This window comes from Pipistrellus hanaki (genome assembly GCF_964339955.1).
Source record: "Pipistrellus hanaki genome assembly, chromosome: 6".
NCBI classification, from domain to species: domain Eukaryota; kingdom Metazoa; phylum Chordata; class Mammalia; order Chiroptera; family Vespertilionidae; genus Pipistrellus; species Pipistrellus hanaki.
In genome coordinates, this window is record NC_140508.1 from 37735602 (window position 1) to 37753967 (window position 18366).

Sequence of the window (18366 nt, forward strand, 5' to 3'; positions counted from 1 at the left end):
CCAAGGGATTTAAAAACTGATTAACAATATTAACTGTTGAATATAATAGAATCAGAGGTATGGAAGGGGAGTGGACTGACGATTCTCGGGGAAAAGAGGAGAGGGGGTGCGGGAAGAGACTGAACACAAACTGTGCACCTATGGATGAGGACAATGGGGGGTGGGGAAAGGGCAGAGGGTGGGGTGGGAACCTGGTGGAGGGGAAAAAAGTGAGGAACATTTGTAATAATATGAATAATAAAGATTTATTTTAAAAAAAAAAAAAAAAGAAAATATCTTGTTAAAAAAAAAAAGTTGTGGTACACACAATGGAATATTACTCAGCCTTAAAAAACAAAGGAAATCTTACCTTTTGCGACAGCAATAGATGGACCAGAAGAGCATTATGGTAAGTGAAATAAGCCAGTCAGAGAGAGACAAGTACAATATGATTTCACTCATATGTGGAATCTAATGAACAGAATAAACTAGCAAATAGAAACAGACTCATAGAAAACAGACTGATAGCTGTCAGAGGAGGGAGGGAAGGAGGAAGTAAAAAAGGTGAAGGGATTAAGAGGGGGGGAAAAATCACACAGAGACAGCAGCAGTATGGTATTACCAGAGGAAAAAGGGATGTGGGGAGACAGAAGATGGTAAAAAGGGGATAAATGGCGATGGTAGGAGACTTGGCTTCGAGTGGTGAGCACACTATACAATATACAAATGACGTATTATAGAATTGTGTTGGGCCGAAGCCGGTTTGGCTCAGTGGTAAAGCGTTGATCTGCGGACTGAAGGGTCCCAGGTTTGATTCCGGTCAAGGGCATGTACATTGGTTGCGGGCACATCCCTGGTGGGGGGTGTGCAAGAGGCAGCTGGTCGATGTTTCTCTATCATCGACGTTTCTAGCTCTCTATCTCTCTCCATTCCTCTCTGTGAAAAATCAATAAAATAAAAAATAAAAAATAAAAAAAAAGAATTGTGTTGGGAGCCGCCCATTGTCTTCACTAGCAGAGAGGTGTGGACAAGGAACCTGGAAGGCTGGTCAACCTTGAAGCTCCAAAAGGTCAGAGCTAACCACTCATTGTTTAGTTGAGACATTGGTATGGAAAGCAGCCTCCACCTTTTAGTTTTATGTAAATTTTTGCTGATTGGCTATTACTGGAATTGCCTGCCTAAAGGCTACTGTTATATCCCATAGTCTTAATACAAGGGATAGCTAGGCCAGAGCTGGGTGAAGTCCTTCCCCTTGAGTTGGGCTTCCCCCTGTCCCCCAATATTTCCAAATTAATATTTTCTAGTCTCTTTCATTTGTGTATGGCCTCCTCCAGAGCCCAAACCCTGAACCTGAACCCTGAACCACGCGGGACATGGGTGGGACACTTGCAACTGGCAGCCCAACCATAGGGTACTCACAGAACTGTATATCAAAAACCTATATATTGATAATTTTATTAACCAATGTTACACCTCAATAAATTCAATAAAATTTTTTAAAAGAACTTCCATGTCTTTATTTTCTGGAATTTTTTATATTTCCTTGTATTTATGTAAGCCCCATTAGCTCCAATAAACCAAAAAAACTTCTTTAAATTTAAGCGATGTTACAATTTCACTGACTAATTAGCATACTATGGAGGTAGGAATATTTCAGACTCATACAAACACAATGAAAACTTTCAGCTTCAGCTCTACAACCTCAGCCTGTGCCAAAATCAACCAAGAAACTTCCAATGCTTCCTAAATTCTATTTCTCCCAATATTTTCTTAATTTATTTGAGCTCACAAATAGACAAACTATCAAAAAAAAAAAAAAAAAAACAACACTAACATCTGATTCTCATCTCCCAACTGATAAGAGAATTGACACCCCACTGTCCCTGATAGGCATCAACAAATAGACCATAAAACCAATTGTCAACCATGGCTGCTGGCATTGGGAAATAGCAAGGATAACACCAGCACAGGGTCAAAAAAAGGGAGGGAGGGAGAGGGCACTGGGCGAGAAACAGTCAGTGAAGGTAAAATTTTATTGAAGCTTAAAATTCACTCCAGGGGCCAGAAAAAGATGTGCCTCCAACAGCAATGAGGCCCCTCCACAGACAGCACTCTCCTTGGCTCTGGCAGGTGAGTCCACTGAGCATCACAGCGGGGTTTCCTCCAAAGCTCAAAGCATAATGCTCAAAAGCTTAAGACATGCCGAAACCAGTTTGGCTCAGTGGATAGAGCGTTGGCCTGCGGGCTGAAAGGTCCTGGGTTCGATTCCTGTCAAGGGCATGTACCTTGGTTGCGGGCACACCCCCAGTAGGAGGTGTGTAGGAGGCAGATGATCGATGTCTCTCTCTCTCTCTCATTGATATTTCTAACTCTCTATCCCTCTCCTTCCTCTCTGTAAAAAAATCAATAAAATATATTTTTTTAAAAAGTTAGAGATACCTCAGGCATTCCACAAAATACCTAACCAGTATGCTCAAAACTGTCGAGGTCATAAAAAAGTGGAAACAAGGCAAATATCCTTCAGACAGCAAATGGATAAGCCAAGGTAAGCCATCTGTGGTACATTCATCCTCCATCAATAAAAACTAACCAACTGCTTACAGGTATACAACATGAGTGAACCGCAAAGACATTATGCTAACAGAAGCGGATTCGAAAGGCTATACTCTATGATTCCATTTCTATGAAATGGATATGGCAAAAGTATAGGACATCAGAGATGCCGAGGAAGGGAATCCTCACACTGCATGATGGGAGACAGACGCCAGGCGGGACAGCACGGGGCGGCACCTGTGACTGAGTGAATCCCTCCTGACTCAGCCCGTCTGCTGGAAGCAGGGCCTGGAGGGCAGGACAGCATGTCCACGGCAGCAGCCTCGATGGCAGCGGGCGCTGGAGGAACCTAAGAGACTGTCGCCAGGAGGATAAATAGTGAAACGTGATCATGTGTGGATGCTTGCTGTGGAATACCAAGTGACACTCTGATTCAATGAACTGAACATTCAATAGTTAGATATTTAAAACAATGTAAATTTGAGCACAGTTTCTCATTCATAGACAGGGATAATAACATCCACCACACAGAGATGTTATAAGGATTAAATAAGTTGATAGTTATAAAATATATAGAACAGTGCCTGGTACACAGAAAGGGCTACTTTTAAAAAAGTTATTACATAAAATGAAATCTAAAATACACGTATCGAATGTAAACTTAAAGTGGTTTTATAAGAGAGGAACACTTTTGTTATGTAAATACAGTTTAGAGGATTCCAATAGAAATTCACAAGCTCTGGAAAGGACAAAAATCCCAAAAGCTAAGGAAAAATGCTATCAGTGAATAGTAACACATTGTAAGTAACAAGACACACTGGTCTTGCCGGTAAATGAATCCCATTTCATGCACACATGATATAAAATAAAAATGCCAAGACTGCATCCAATTAATAAAAAGCATGTCACAATGCAAAAATGTACTGAAGGAATGTTTATGTGGTACCTGCAGCAAAAGGACCAGTGAAAACCCATCCTTTGCCAGGGTGGTGTGTGTTACCACACTTCCCCACTAGGGGTCTCCAAAGGTCACCAGACTAGGGGCTTAATCACAAGGAACAACAGCCTGTAATTATTGGAATCTAGGTCAGTGGTCCAGAAAACCCAGTCAACAGAGCGGCAAACCACGGCTCGCGAGCCGCAGTTTGCCTACCACTGACCCAGAGACTTTGGGAAGAAGAATTCAATTCCCAGCCCAGTCTACTTTCCTGGACACCAGCTCCCTGGAGGACCTGCAAGATGCTTCCTGCTCCAAGATGCTCAAAGATACTCTGATTCCTCTTCAGATCACATAAAACTTTCACCTTTTACCAAGATGCTCAAGGGACCAGTGGACTCAGACCCATGGAGAACTCAAGCGCTTAAATGAAGGGAATCATCAGGCTGGAGTGCCTAAGAGCCACACTTCGCACCATCCTCTTCCACCCAGAATATGGGCACATTACAAAGTAACAGGGAAATAACTAACTGCATTTTTCAGGAAGGGAGAAAGGAAGCAAAAGTCACATGTGGGCAAAAAGAACATGATACCCATTTTACAAGTAAAGAAGTTGAGGCTCGTCATAATTACAATGGCAAATGTTAACGACAAAGAGAATCTTAAAGGCTGCAAGAGAGAGACAGAGAGTTACCTACAAAGGATTCCCCCATCAGATTATCAAATGATTTCTCAACAGAAACACATCAAGATAGAAGGGAATGGAAGGAGGTATACAAAGTGTTGCAAAACAAGAGACTGAATCCAAGAATACTCTATCCAGCAAGACTATAAATCAAAATTGAAGGGAGCTTCGCAGACAAAAAAAAGCTAAGGGAGTGTATCACTACCAAGCCAGCAATGCAAGACATGCTAAAGGGAATGCTGTAAAAAGAAGAAATAAAAAAGGTAAGAAGGAACACAGGCATAAAAAACAGAAATGGCTACAAACAAGTACCTTTCAATAATAACTTTAAATTTAAATGGACTATATGCTCCAATCAAAAGACATCAAGTGGCTGAATGGATTTAAAAAAAAAAAAAAAAAAAAAAAAAACATGACCCTGCCGAGGCCGGTTTGGCTCAGTGATAGAGCGTTGGTTGCGGACTGAAAGGTCCCAGGTTCGATTCCGGTCGGGGGCATGTACATTGGTTGTGGGCACGTCCCCGATGGGGGTGTGCAAGAGGCAGCTGGTCGATGTTTCTCTCATCGATGTTTCTAGCTCTCTATCTCTCTCCCTTCCTCTCTGTAAAAAATAAATAAAATATATTAAAAAAAAAAAAAAACATGACCCTTATATATGCTGTCTACAAGAGACCCACCTCAGAATAAGAACTCACACAGACTGTTGGTGAAGGGAAGGAAAAAGGTTTTTCAGGCAAATGGAAATGAAAAAAAAAGCTGGGGTAGCAATACTTATATCTGACAAAATAGACCTCAAAGTGAAGGCCATAACAAGAGATAAGGAAGGCCACTTCATAATACTAAAGGGATCGCTACAACAAGAGGATATAACCCTGATAAACATATGCACCCAATGCAGGAGCATCCAAATACATTAAAAATAAATAAATAAATAAATAAATAAATAAATAAATAAATTAAAATGAAAACAAAAAAAAACCTCCTGGAAGTTATCAAGGGAGAGATCAGTAACAATACAATCATAGTAGGGGACTTTAATACCCCACTGACATCACTGGATAAATCCTCTAGACAAAAAAAAATCAGCTAAGAAACAGCAACCCTAAAAGACTCATTAGATCAGATGGAGTTAATTGACATCTTCAGAACATTTCACCCCAAAACCGTGGAATATACGTTCTTCTCCAGTGCACATGGGACATTTTCAAAAATAGACCACCTATTGGGTCACAAGCAAAGTCTCCCCAAATTCAAAAAGATTGAAATCATACCAAGCATCTTCTCAGACCACAATGGCATTATATTAAAAATAAACTACAACAAAAACAATCCAAAAAACTCAAATGTAGAGGGCCGCCTGAGAAGGCACATAGACAATTTTCCTTAATTATCATCGGCTGAACTCAAGGCATAGGCAGAGCCCTGGGAACATGTTTCCCCAAGATGGGTAACATGTTGTCAGCTTGGCCTTCATATCAGCCCAGGTGTCGGCAGGGGCGGGACTAGATATATAAATCCAGGCATGCTAGGGCCTACTTAAGAATGCAAATAAGTTGGTGATACTTCCTGGTATTGGGGGTATAAAATAAATGCGCTGCGAGGGGCAGTCATCGTAGTCTTCCTGCCTCTCCAGCAGACAGGATGGCAGCCAACCCAGCTTAAAATCTATCTCTGTATCTTCTCTCTTTATTTCTAATATTTCTCAATCCCTGGCTGCCTCCACTTGGAACCGTGTTTTGTCCATTTCTCTTTCCATGTGGGACTCTGAAAAGGGAGATCCCCGCCATGTCTGGCCCTCGCCAAATCAGGCCCCCGCACTCAAACACTTGGAAATTGAATAGCATGCTATTATTAAATGATTGGGTAACCAATGAGATCAAAGAAGAAATTAAAAACATCCTGTAAACTAATGACAATAAAAACACAACAATCCAAAATCTATGGGACACAATGAAAGCAGTCCTAAGAGGGAAGTTTATAATTCTACAGGCCTACCTTAAAAAAAAAAAAAAAAAAAAAAAATGGTGCCGAAACCAGTTTGGCTCAGTGGATAGAGCGTCAGCCTGCGGACTGAAAGGTCTCAGGTTCGATTCCAGTCAAGGGCATGTACCTTGGTTGCGAGCACATCTCCAGTAGAGGGTGTGCAAGAGGCAGCTTATCGATGAGTCTCTCTTATCGATGTTTCTCTCTATCCCTCTCTCTTCCTCTCTGTATAAAATCAATAAAATATATTTTAAAAAAAAAGAAAAAGAAAAAATGGTAGTAAATCACCTAACTCTACAACTCAAAGAATTAGAAAGAGAGCAACAAGAAAAGCCCAGAGTGAGCGAAAGGGAAATAACCAAGATCAGAGCAGAAATAAATGACATAGAAACCAAAAAAACAATATAAAAGATTAATGAAACCAAGAGCTGGTTCTTTAAAAGGATAAACAAGATTGATGAACCTCTAGCCAAGCTCACCAAGAAGCAAAGAGAGAGGACCCAAATAAACAAAATCAAAAATGAAAGAGGTGAAATAACAACAGACCCCACAGAAATACAAAGGATTGTTAAAAAATACTATGAACATCTATTCCAACAACTTAGATAACCTGGAGGAAATGACAGATTCCTAGAAAAATACAACTTCCAAAATTCAATCAGGAAGAATCTAAAAATCTCAATAGGCTGATAACTATGGAAGAAATTGAAGCGTTATCAAAAAACTTCCAGCAAACAAAAGATCAGGGCCAGACGGCTTCACATGGGAGTTATACCAATCATTCAAGGAAGAACTAAAACCTATCCTCCTCAGACTATTCCAAAAATTTCAAGAGGAAGGAACACTTCCAAGCTCCTTCTATGAAGCCAGCATCACCCTAATACCAAAACCAGAAAAGACAACACAATGAAAGAGAATTACAGGCCAATATCCCTCATGAACATAAATGCCAAAATCCTCAACAAAATTCTAACAAATCGGATCCAGAAGTACATCAGAAAGATCATACACTATGACCAAGCAGGATTTATCCCAGAGATGCAAGGATAGTGTAATATCTGCAAATCAATAAACGTGATACATCACATAAACAAATTGAGGGATAAAAATCACAGTCATATCAACTGATGCAGAAAAAGCATTTGACAACAATCCAACACCCTTTCTTGATAAAAACTCTCAGCAAGGTGGGAATAGAAGGATCATACCTCAACATGATAAAAGCCATATATGACAAACCCACAGCCAACATCACACTCAATGGACAAAAACTAAAACCATTTCCCCTAAGAACAGAAACAAGACAGGGATGCCCATTCTCACCACTCCTGTTCAACAGACAAGAAATAAAAGGCATCCAAATTGGAAAAGAAGTAAGACTGTCCTTATTTGAAGATGACATGATAGTGAACATAGAAACCCCTAAAGATTCCATCAAAAAAATAATTACACTTAATAAATTAATTTGGCAATGTAGCAGGATACAAAATCAATGCCAATAAATCTACGGCATTTCTATACTCCAATAGTGAACTTACAGAAAGAGAGACTAAAAAACAATCTCATTTACCATTGCACCAAAAAAATTAAGATACCTAGGAATAAACTTAAGAAGGTAAAAGACCTATATGCAAAAAATTACAGGACACTGAATAAAGAGATAGAGGAAAACATAAACAGATGGAAGAATGGTTTATGGATTGGTAGGATCAACATAATTAAAATGTCCATACTACCTAAAGCAATGTATAGATTCAATGAAATCCCCATTAAAATACCAACGGCATATTTCACAGACCTAGAACAAACTTTCCAAAAATTCATTTGGAATAAAAACAGACCTTGAATAGCTGCAGCAATCTTGAGAAAGAAGAACAAAGTAGGTGGGATCTCAATACCAGATATCAAGCTATCTTACAAAGCCACTGTTCTTAAAACAGCCTGGTACTGACTGGCACAAGAACAGACATATATAAGTACCGCATGCTAACCAATTGCGCCACTGGAGCTCCAAGAACAGACATATAGATCAATAGAATAGAATAGAATAGAGAACACAGAAATTGACCCAAACCACTATGCCCAATTAATATTCGACAAAGGAGGCATGAACATACAATAGAATCAAGACAGTCTCTTTAATAAATGGTGGTGGGAAAATTGGACAGATACATGCAAAAAAATGAAACTAGACCAACTACTTACACCATATACAAAAATAAACTCAAAATGGATAAAGGACTTAAACATAAGACAGGAAACCATAAAAATACTAGAAGAATCCACAAGCAGCAAAATCTCAATTGCCAAAGGAATTGCTTCACTGATAGTGCCCCTAGGGCAATGGAAACTAAAGAGGAAATAAACAAATGGGATTACATCAAAATAAAAAGCTTTTGCACAGCAAAGCAAACTATCAACAAAACAACAAGAATGTTATCTCTGATAAAGGTTTAATCTCCAACATTTACAGGGAACTCATGCAACTTAACAAAAGGAAGATAAACAATCAATTCAGAAAATGGGAAACTTTTTTGAAAGAAGACAGAAGGAAGGCCGAGAGACATGTGAAAACAAGCTCAAAGTCACTAATTATCTGAGAGATGCAAATCAAAAATGACAATGCAACCAGGTACAATCTCACACCTGTCAGAATAACTATCATCAACAAACAAGTGTTGGAGAGGATGTGGAGAAAAAGGAACCCTTCTGTACTGCTGGTGGGAATGCAGACTGGTGCAGCCACTGTGGAGAACAGTATGAGTTTCCTCAAAAAACTAAAAATGGCCGAAACCAGTTTGGCTCAGTGGTAGAGCGTCGGTCTGTGGACTGAAAGGTCCAGGGTTCGATTCCGGTCAAGGGCATGTACATTGGTTGCGGGCACATCCCCGGCAGGGGGTGTGCAGGAGGCAGCTGGTCGATGTTTCTCTCTCATCGACGTTTCTAGCTCTCTATCATCCTCTCTGTAAAAAAAAATCAATAAAATATATTAAAAAACAAACAAACAAACAAAAACCTAAAAATAGAACTCCCATTTGACACAGTGATCCCACTTCTAGGAATATATCCCAAGAAGCTAGAAACACCAATCAGAAAGGATATATGCACGCCTATGTTCATAGCAGCACAATTCACCATAACTAAGATTTGGAAATGGCTTAAGTGCCCATCAGCAGATGAGTGGATTAAAAAACTATGATTCATCTACACAATGGAATACTACGTTGTGGTAAAAAAAAAAAAAAAAAAAAAAGGAGTTCTTACTATTTGCAACAGCGTGGATGGAAAATGAAAATGATGCTAAGTAAAATGAGCCAGTCAGAGAAAGGTATCACATGATCTCACTCATTTATGGAATATAATAAAAAACATAAACTGATTAATAAAAACAGATCCAGAGACAGAGAAGCATTGATCAGATTGTCAAACCTCAGAGGGAAGGCAGGGGAAAGTGGGGGTAAGGAGATCAACCAAAGGACTTGTATGCATGCATATAAGCCTAACCAATGGACACAGACAACCGAGGGGTGAGGGCATGAGTGGGGAGGGAGTTTGGGGGGTAATGGGAGGATTAGAACACATATATAATATTTTAATCAATAAAGAAATTTTTTTAAAAGAAGAAAAAAAATCATCTAGAAAAAAAGAAAATAAATACCATATGAGCCATTTCTCTTAATGGTGTATAAAAAAAGAAGAAGAAGAAATAAATTGTGGATCAAAAGGTTAAGCAGGCTGTCCAGGATCACACTGCTAGGGAACTTCAGAACCAGAATTCACAGCAGGGGGGTCAGACCCTTGTCCCTTGGTCACAGTGCCCCACTCCCAGGTCTGGGAGAAGAGACAGCAGGTAAGGAGAGTGTATGCAGGAGGAGTCATGAAGGGATAGCTACTTCCTCTCTCAGGGTTCCTCCGTGCCTCCTCTAACTGTCCCCTCAAGAAGGCTGTTCCCTCTCCCCACTGAGCCACAACACATGAGGACAGGGGCTTGGCCTTTTCTTGGCTCCTCATCCCAGCAGAATCCCGGAGCTACAGAATCAGTTTCTGCACTCAACCAGGGCCCCTGAGGCCCACTCACAAATGCTCATCTTCAGTGCTCAAATGTGAGCTGATTTCCTCCCTACCTAGCCTGGTTCCTGCTCTTCCCCAATGTCTCCTCCCAGTTTCCCAGTCTCTCCTCAAACCTTGTCAGTTCTCCAACCAGAATCCCACTCAAATCTCCAGACTTATTCCCCTGCTCCCAGCGTGGCCTGGCACCCCTTCTCTGGCCTCTGGGCTTCATGTGCACTACGGAGATAGTCTTATATTCTCATATTAAACCTCTCTTTATTAACTAATCCCCCCAATACACTTTTATAAATAAAAATATATTTTAAAAAAAGAAACATCAACATTGTTCAGTTGCCTCATGCACACCCCCCATCAGGGACCAACCCCATAAGTAGGGCATGTGCCTGGACCAATTTTATTGATTTCAGAGAGGAAGGGAGAGAAGAGAGAGATAGAAACATCAATAATGAGAGAGGATCGCTGATCGGCTACTTCCTGCACACGCCCCACTGGGGATCAAGCTTGCACGTGGGCATGTGCCCTTGACCGGAATTGGACCCAGGACCCTTCAGTCTGTAGACTGATGCTCTCTCCACTGAGCCAAACCAGCTAGGGCTACTTTTTCTTTTTCAATCCTCAACTAAGGAGTGAGGATATTTTTTCCATTGAGTTTTCGAGGGGAATGCGGAAGAGAGAGAAACATTGATGTGACAGAGATACATCAATTGGTAGCCTCCCATAGGCAGCCCAACCTGGGATGTGGATCAGACTTGCAGCCCAGGCACATGCCCTGGACCAGGAATTGAACCTGAGACCCACTGGTGTGCAAGCCCACGCTCTAACCACTGAGAATGATGGTCAGAGCTAAATGCTTACTTTTTCAAAAATATATTTTATTGATTTTTACAGAGAGGAAGGGTGGGATATAGAGAGTTAGAAACATTGATGAGAGAGAAATAACTATAATTTGCCTCCTGCACACCCCCTACTGGGGATCGAGTATGCAACCAAGTTATTATACACGCCCTTGACTGGAATCGAACCCGGGACCCTTCAGCCTGTGGGCCGACACTATGCACTGAGCCAAACTGGTGAGGGCTATGCTTAGTTTATAAAAAAGAAGGTTTTCAAATCAATAATCCAAACTTCCACTTTAAGACACTGGAAAAGAAAAAGAACAGAGCAAACTAGACTTGAATCAAGGAGGAAAGATATAATAAAGGTCAGAGCAGAAATTAATGAAAGAGAATAGAAAAACAGGACATTAACAAAATCAAGGTTAAGTTTTTGAAAAGACTTTTTTCTTAGGAATTGACAAGCCCTTAGCTAGCCGGACCAAGACAAAAAGGGAGAAGACTCAGAACTACCAGACTCAGAACTGGGAGAGGGGACATTACCACTGACCTTGGTAACGTAGGCAGCTAGATGTTAACGTAAGGAGGAAGCAAAGGGAATCAGACTCTATTAAACCCAGTAACGCACTGGTACTGGCCGATCGTTCACACTTTCTCTCTGGCCCCGGAACACACAATCATGCTGGTCTAGCAGCCAACGTGGCCCACAGCAGATTGTGCAGCTCCGAAGGACTAAGTTTTAACAGGAAACAGAAACTCCTGAGCCCGGTCTTTATTTTGGTCCTGATGAAGACAAGATTAGACGGAGACTGGACACTGAGAACTCGGGGGCAGCCTTCCAGAATAAACCTTGCCACACCACAATCTCCCCTGCATGGGTTCCTGAAATGCTTTTCTCACGGGCCTGTGAAAGAGCATCATTTCCGCCAGCAACAAACCTACAAAAATAAAACCTCATCTCCTCCAATGGCCAGGTTACCTGCCTCCATTTCCTCTACTCTTCAAAAGGTATTTTTCTCAAATGGTTATGAAGAATAAACAAAATAATTTATGTCAAGTATCTAGTCGAGATCAATTAATCATTGCCACTCCTCCAGTTGCTTTTCCTCACCCAGGCCCTCAGCCATCTGTTTTGTTGGCTCTGCCTTCAAAGTAGAACCAATTGCTTCTTCCCCTCGCCTACCGCATCCCAAGTTAGTCCAAGTCACCATTCCCTCTCCCTGCCTTAGGGCCTTCTAAGTGCCTCCTCCAACTGTCTGTTCTCTACAAGACCACCACTGCCATGCTTTTAGAACCTGGTGACGCTGTGTCTCCATCCCCTATTCCCAACTCTGCAATGCTGTCCTATTGTCTGAGGAACAGAATGCATGCTCTTTGCCAAGGCCTACCAGCCCCATATATCACTCTCTCCTTCGCCTGCAGGATCCAGCCGCACTGCTCTTGTTATTTCTCAAACTGGCCCAACTTGTTTTTATCTCAGGGTCTTGGCTCTTTGTATCCTCTGCCTGAGCACCCCCCACCTCTAAAGATCGACGCGTGGCTGGAGTTTCCAATTCATTGGAGAGTCTACTCAGTGTCACCTCCCGAAATAGTGCTCCTCTGGCCAACTCCCTCCAGTAGCTCAGACTCTCACCGTCCATGCCCGACTCTGCCTTCTTTCTCTTCCCAGTACTTACCACTACATGACATTACCCGTTAATTGCCTGTCTCCTTTCGCTAGAATGTGCTCTCCGTAAGGCGGGGCCCTGGCTTTACATGGTGCTTTTACCTCCAATGCCCAGGTCAGAGCCTGGCACAGGGAATATACGCAATAAATAGCTACTGAGACAGAAGTGGAAGCTTAGCAGTAGGACACACAGAAAAATGGGGTTTGTATTTGGTGTAGGATAAAGCTGGCATTGCAAACTAGCGGGAGAAAGGCAGACAAGTCAACACAGGTGTTGAGACCACTGGGAAGCCATGTTGGGGGGGAACAGGGGATAGGGATTTATCACAGGCATGTAATTTGGTTCCCTTTTGAAATGCTACTTTTAAAATGCATAAACTCACAAGAAAGAGGAGAAGGGAAGAGGTGTAGAAAATAAATGGACAAGTACTAACTATCAGGCAACAAGGGAAAATTTAACCTGATTTATACCTGAATCTTTAAAAGGCTCAGAAATTTTAGAACAGGGCTGAAGGTGAGGTGAAGGGGAAGCTGCTATAGGAAGGAAGACTAGTAGAAGAGGATTTAAAAAGCTTACAAAAGCCGAAACTGATTTGGGTCAGTGGATAGAGCGTTCCGTCTGCAGACTTAAAGGTCCCAAGTTTGATTCCAGTCAAGGGCATGTACATTGGCTGCAGGCACATCCCCAGTGGGGGGTGTGCAGGAGGCAGCTGGTCGATGTATCTCTCTCATTGATGTTTCTAGCTCTCTTTCCCTCTCCCTTCCTCTCTGTGAAAAATCAATAAAATGTATTTTAAAAAAACACCAAAAAAAAAAAAAACAAAACACATCCACATGTGAGAATTAAAAAAAATAGTTAAATAAATAAATAAAAAATAAAAAGCTTACAAAATAAAAACAGTAGAATCCTAGACCTCCCCCCTCCCTCACCATACTCCTGCATCCCCATGATTGCAACCCAGAGCCTGGCAGATCAGAAATTTACTCTTAGGAGAGGACAGAAGGAGGTCCCTAGATGGGTGGACCCTAGACACAGAAGACAGAGAAGACAGCAATAACAGAGGCATTTTACCTAAGTTCATGTACTAACTGTTGTGGATGTCCAGACCCTCAACCCTCTTCTTTTCCACAGTTCAGCTCTGGGAACATTGCCAGAGAGGCATAGAGCTCATAATACTAAACGGTGAGCCTCCACCCCACCCTAGGCTTTCACCCCCAACTTGGCTCCCAGAACTCGCAGCACAATGGGAAAAAACAGACTCCTATCAGGGCATACTATCAAGAAATTCCAGCCCAACTGGTTTGTCTCAGTGGATAGAGTGTTGGCCTGCGGACTGAAGGGTCCCAGGTTTGATTCTAGTCAAGGGCACATGCCCCAGTTGTGGACTTGATCCCCAGTAGGGAGTGATTCTCTCTCATCATTGATGTCTCTGTCTCTCTCTCTCCCTTCCTCTCTGAAATCAATAAAATAAAAAAGAAATTCCAGTTCACGAAATATAATAGGAGACTCTAGAACGTCCTAGAGAAGAAAAATTAGCTCACATACAAAGTTATCAGTATTCAGAATGACTTGAGACTTTCCAACTGCAATACTGGAAGCTGAGGGACAGCAGAACAATGTCTACAAAAGCCTATGAGATTCTCTCTCATTGATGTGCCCTTACTTAAAAAAAAAAAAATATATATATATATATATATATATATATATATATATATATATGGTTATTGATTTAAGAGAGGAAGCCAGAGGTAGAGAGAGAGAGAAAGATGGGAATGGAACCATGATCTCCTGGTTCATAGGTCAATGTTCAACCACTGAGCCAAACAGGCTTGGCTATATATTAGTCTACAATTAAAAAATTTTTTTTTCTGAAAAAAATATTCTAAACTTTTTTCATACATTCACAGGAGTGCCAACTAAGAGGTTATCCTACAATTGTACTCATGTGAAATTATATATGTACCAGAGGCCTGGTGCACGAAATTCATGCATAGGTAGGGTCCCTAGGCCTGGCCATCGATCAAGGCTGACTGGGGCCTTCTGGCTGCTGGCCGGGGCTTTCCTTCCCCAGGTGTCACCCGCCAGCCGGGGCCTTCCTTCGTTACATGCCACCCCCTGGTGGTCAGCTCACTTCATAGTGAGCAATCAAACTCCCAGTCGAAGTCCCAAGAGGACACTGCATATTAGCCTTTTATATATATAGATGAGGTGATTACAACTCTGTTTGTGATAGCAACACTGAAATCAACCCAAATGACAATCCACAGGACAGCAGCAAGATATAATAAGAGATAATTGCTGAAAAGAATGAGGAAGCTCTTCGTGTATGAAGATAAAAAGATATTTAAGATATATTCATAAGTGAAAAAGGCAAGGTAAAAAACAGTGCCTAAAGTATCATTTATTTAATGATTCCTTTAAAAGTGTCAAAAATCAGCCAGGCTGGCACGGCTCAGTGACTGAATGTTGACCTAGGAACCAGGAGGTCACAGCTTGATTCCTATTCAAGGCACATGCCTGGGCTGCAGGCTCCACCCCCAGTGTGTGTGTGTGTGTGTGTGTGTGTGCGCGCGCGTGCGCGCACACGCAGGAGGTAGTTGATCAATGATTCTCCCTCATCATTGATGTTCTTTCTCTCTCTCCCTCTCCCTTTCTCTCTGAAATTGAAGCATGGTGGCAATCATCTTGGGTAGAAACTACAGTTTAACTTTAACTTTAACCCTGCTGTTTTGGCTTCTGTACGTATTTGCTTGCTAAAAAAATAAAAAAGTTATTTTGATTTTCTGAACTTATGTATGCTATCCCAATCGATTGAATGCTCCATTGTTGGTGGTTTGAATATCCCATTGATTGTGATCTCACTGGTTATCGAAGCACATTCTTCTGTACCTGGAGACCAGGTCAGCGCAATTACCCTAAATAGCCTCAGTGGCTCCAGATAATGTGTTTTGGTCGATTCAGTGGTCCCAAGACCCAAAACTATAATTAATCCTGTAGATAACTGACTTGCTCAATTTCGCCTCTGTGACTGCTTTGTGCAAACCAGGTTCCACATTCCAAACCCAAAGATGTTATGGACACCTTTGTGATATTCTGCCTATATAAGCCTGATGTAGCCAGCATTTCGGGGTTGCGAGATTTGGAGTGCTTTTGCCCCCTCATAACCGCCAGCTTTTGAATAAATGACTCCATAATTGTGAGATTCGTGGTTACACTACAACAAAATCAATTTTTAAAAAATTAATTTTAAAAGTGTCAAAATCAGGGTAAAGGGCAAGAAGTTTCATTGTCTAAGAGGCCAGGGGGACAAATTATAAACAGATCTTCTGAGCGAATAAAGTTTAATCTTTGCAGAGATACTTATCCTAAGGGCTGAAGGCAGATCCAGGTTTTGTGGAACCTGAAACATATAATTTGGGAGGCCTTCATTAAGAAAAAGAATGGCCTGGGTGGAGCATTTGATGTCCCGTACACCAAAAAGATTGCAGGTTCAATTTGGGCACATTCGAAGGGCAACCAATTTACGGTTCTCTCACATTGATGTTTCTCTCTCTCTCTCTTTCTCTCAATAATCCTCACTCAAAATAACAAAAAAACACAGGGAGGGAAAAGAGTGTGTAGGTGAATAGGCTTTGATCACTGGTCTTCCGTCTGAGGCTAAAAGCAATAAACATCACAAAGATTGCCATTTCACCAAGTGAAAAGTTTAAACATTAAAACAAAAACAGCTTAGAAAGATGTAAGGCAAACAATACCAGTAATCTTGGTGGGGAAAACCTACCTGAAACAAATAGGACAAACAAGGGTTAATGAAGCAGCTCACTACTACAAAGGGCTTGCAAGTCAACGGGGGAAGGGAAGGCTGGTTGGAGAAACCTTCCCGGCCATTCAGACTATTTCAGGCAGAAAACAATTAACCCCAACAAACCCAGGCAGAGTTCGGCATGTTCCCCCTGTCCTGCCTAAAGACGTTCAGATGGCAGGGAATCTTAGCACATTCACCTCACAGCACACATGAATGAAGTGTGGCAGACAGGGAGGAGCCACGCGAACATCTGTACTATGGCCCCCCTCTGTGTCATTGTTTCTGGGTGACTTTGTAGGAATCTGTTTGCCAAGTGTTTGCTTTCTCATCTGCCTATGAATCGCCTGCCTCTCCCTCCTCCATCCAAATATAGACCTCATTTAGCCTCCCTCTCTCTGGAACTTTCAAGCTTCTGTCAATTCCCTATGAAAATATATTAGAATCTGATTTTCTCCTGTTACTCTGCTATATGTCATTTGAATTATTCTACCAGTCAGAAGAAATAAAGGGATAGGGGAAGTTTTCCCTGGCTGGACATCAGAAAAAAAAATCATGCCTAGTTGGGTGTGGATCAGTGGCAGAGCCCCAACCTAGGAACCAAGAGGTCACGGGTTTGATTCCTGGCCAGGGCACATGCCCAGGTTGTGGGCTCAATCCCCAGTGTGGGGCGTGCAGGAGGCAGACAATCAATGATTCTCATCATTGATGTTTCTATCTCTCCCTCTCCCTTCCTCTCTGAAACCAATAAAAAATATTTTTTAAAAAAACTCATGAGGACTTCAAAAGATATGAAGATAATTCAGGTGACAAATATCCAATAATTATTACATTTAAAAATATTCAATCTCACGCTGAAAGGCATGCTCAGTGGTTAGAGCACCAACCCGTGAACCAGAATGTCTTGCGTTCAGTTCCCAGTCAAGGGCACATGCCTGGGTTGCATCAAAGTTTTACTCTCTCTTCTCCATCTCTTCTTCCCTCCCTCCCTCTTTTCCTTCTCTCTCTACCTCTGTCCCCTCCCTTCCACTCTCTCTAAAAAAAATCTAAGGAAAAGATAGCCTCACTCCTTAGCTGAGGATTAAAAAACATATACATATTCAATCTCAGTGATAATTTTAAAAATTCAAACTAAAAATAAAAAAAGGCCCTGGCCAGGTGCTCACTTGGTTAGAGATTGGTCCCAATATGCCAAGATTGCAGGTTCGCTCTCCCGTCAGGGCACACACAAGAACCAATGAATGCATAAATAAGTAGAACATGAAATCAATGTTTCTCTCTCCTTCCCTCCCTCTCTAAACATCAATTTTAAAAACTTTTTAAAAGAGCCGAAACCGGTTTGGCTCAGTGGATAGAGCATCAGCCTGCGGACTGAAAGGTCCCAGGTTCGATTCCAGTCAAGGGCATATACCTTGGTTGTGGGCACATCCCCAGTAGGGGGTGTGCAAGAGGCAGCTGATCGATGATTCTCTCTCATTGATGTTTCTCTCTATCCCTCTCTCTTCCTCTCTGTAAAAAATCAATAAAAAATGTATTTAAAATTAATTAATTAATTAATTAAAAAATAATATATTAAAAAAAATTTTTTTAAAGAACCAACGAAACTCTTCAACCACCAAATAAGCAAAGATTAACTCAAACCTGTACCACTTGATGAACTCTACAAATGATATCATGGAGAGCACTTCAATAATATGCCTTTAAATTATTCACTCTTTGCCAGTAATTTCATTGTAGAGAATCTATTTCAGGAGAGTGTCAGGATTGCAAAGATATTTATGTAGGAAATATTAATTACAGCCCTGACGAAAACACGGGAAGAATGTAAATAAGAGGAAGGAGAGAAAACTCTCAGG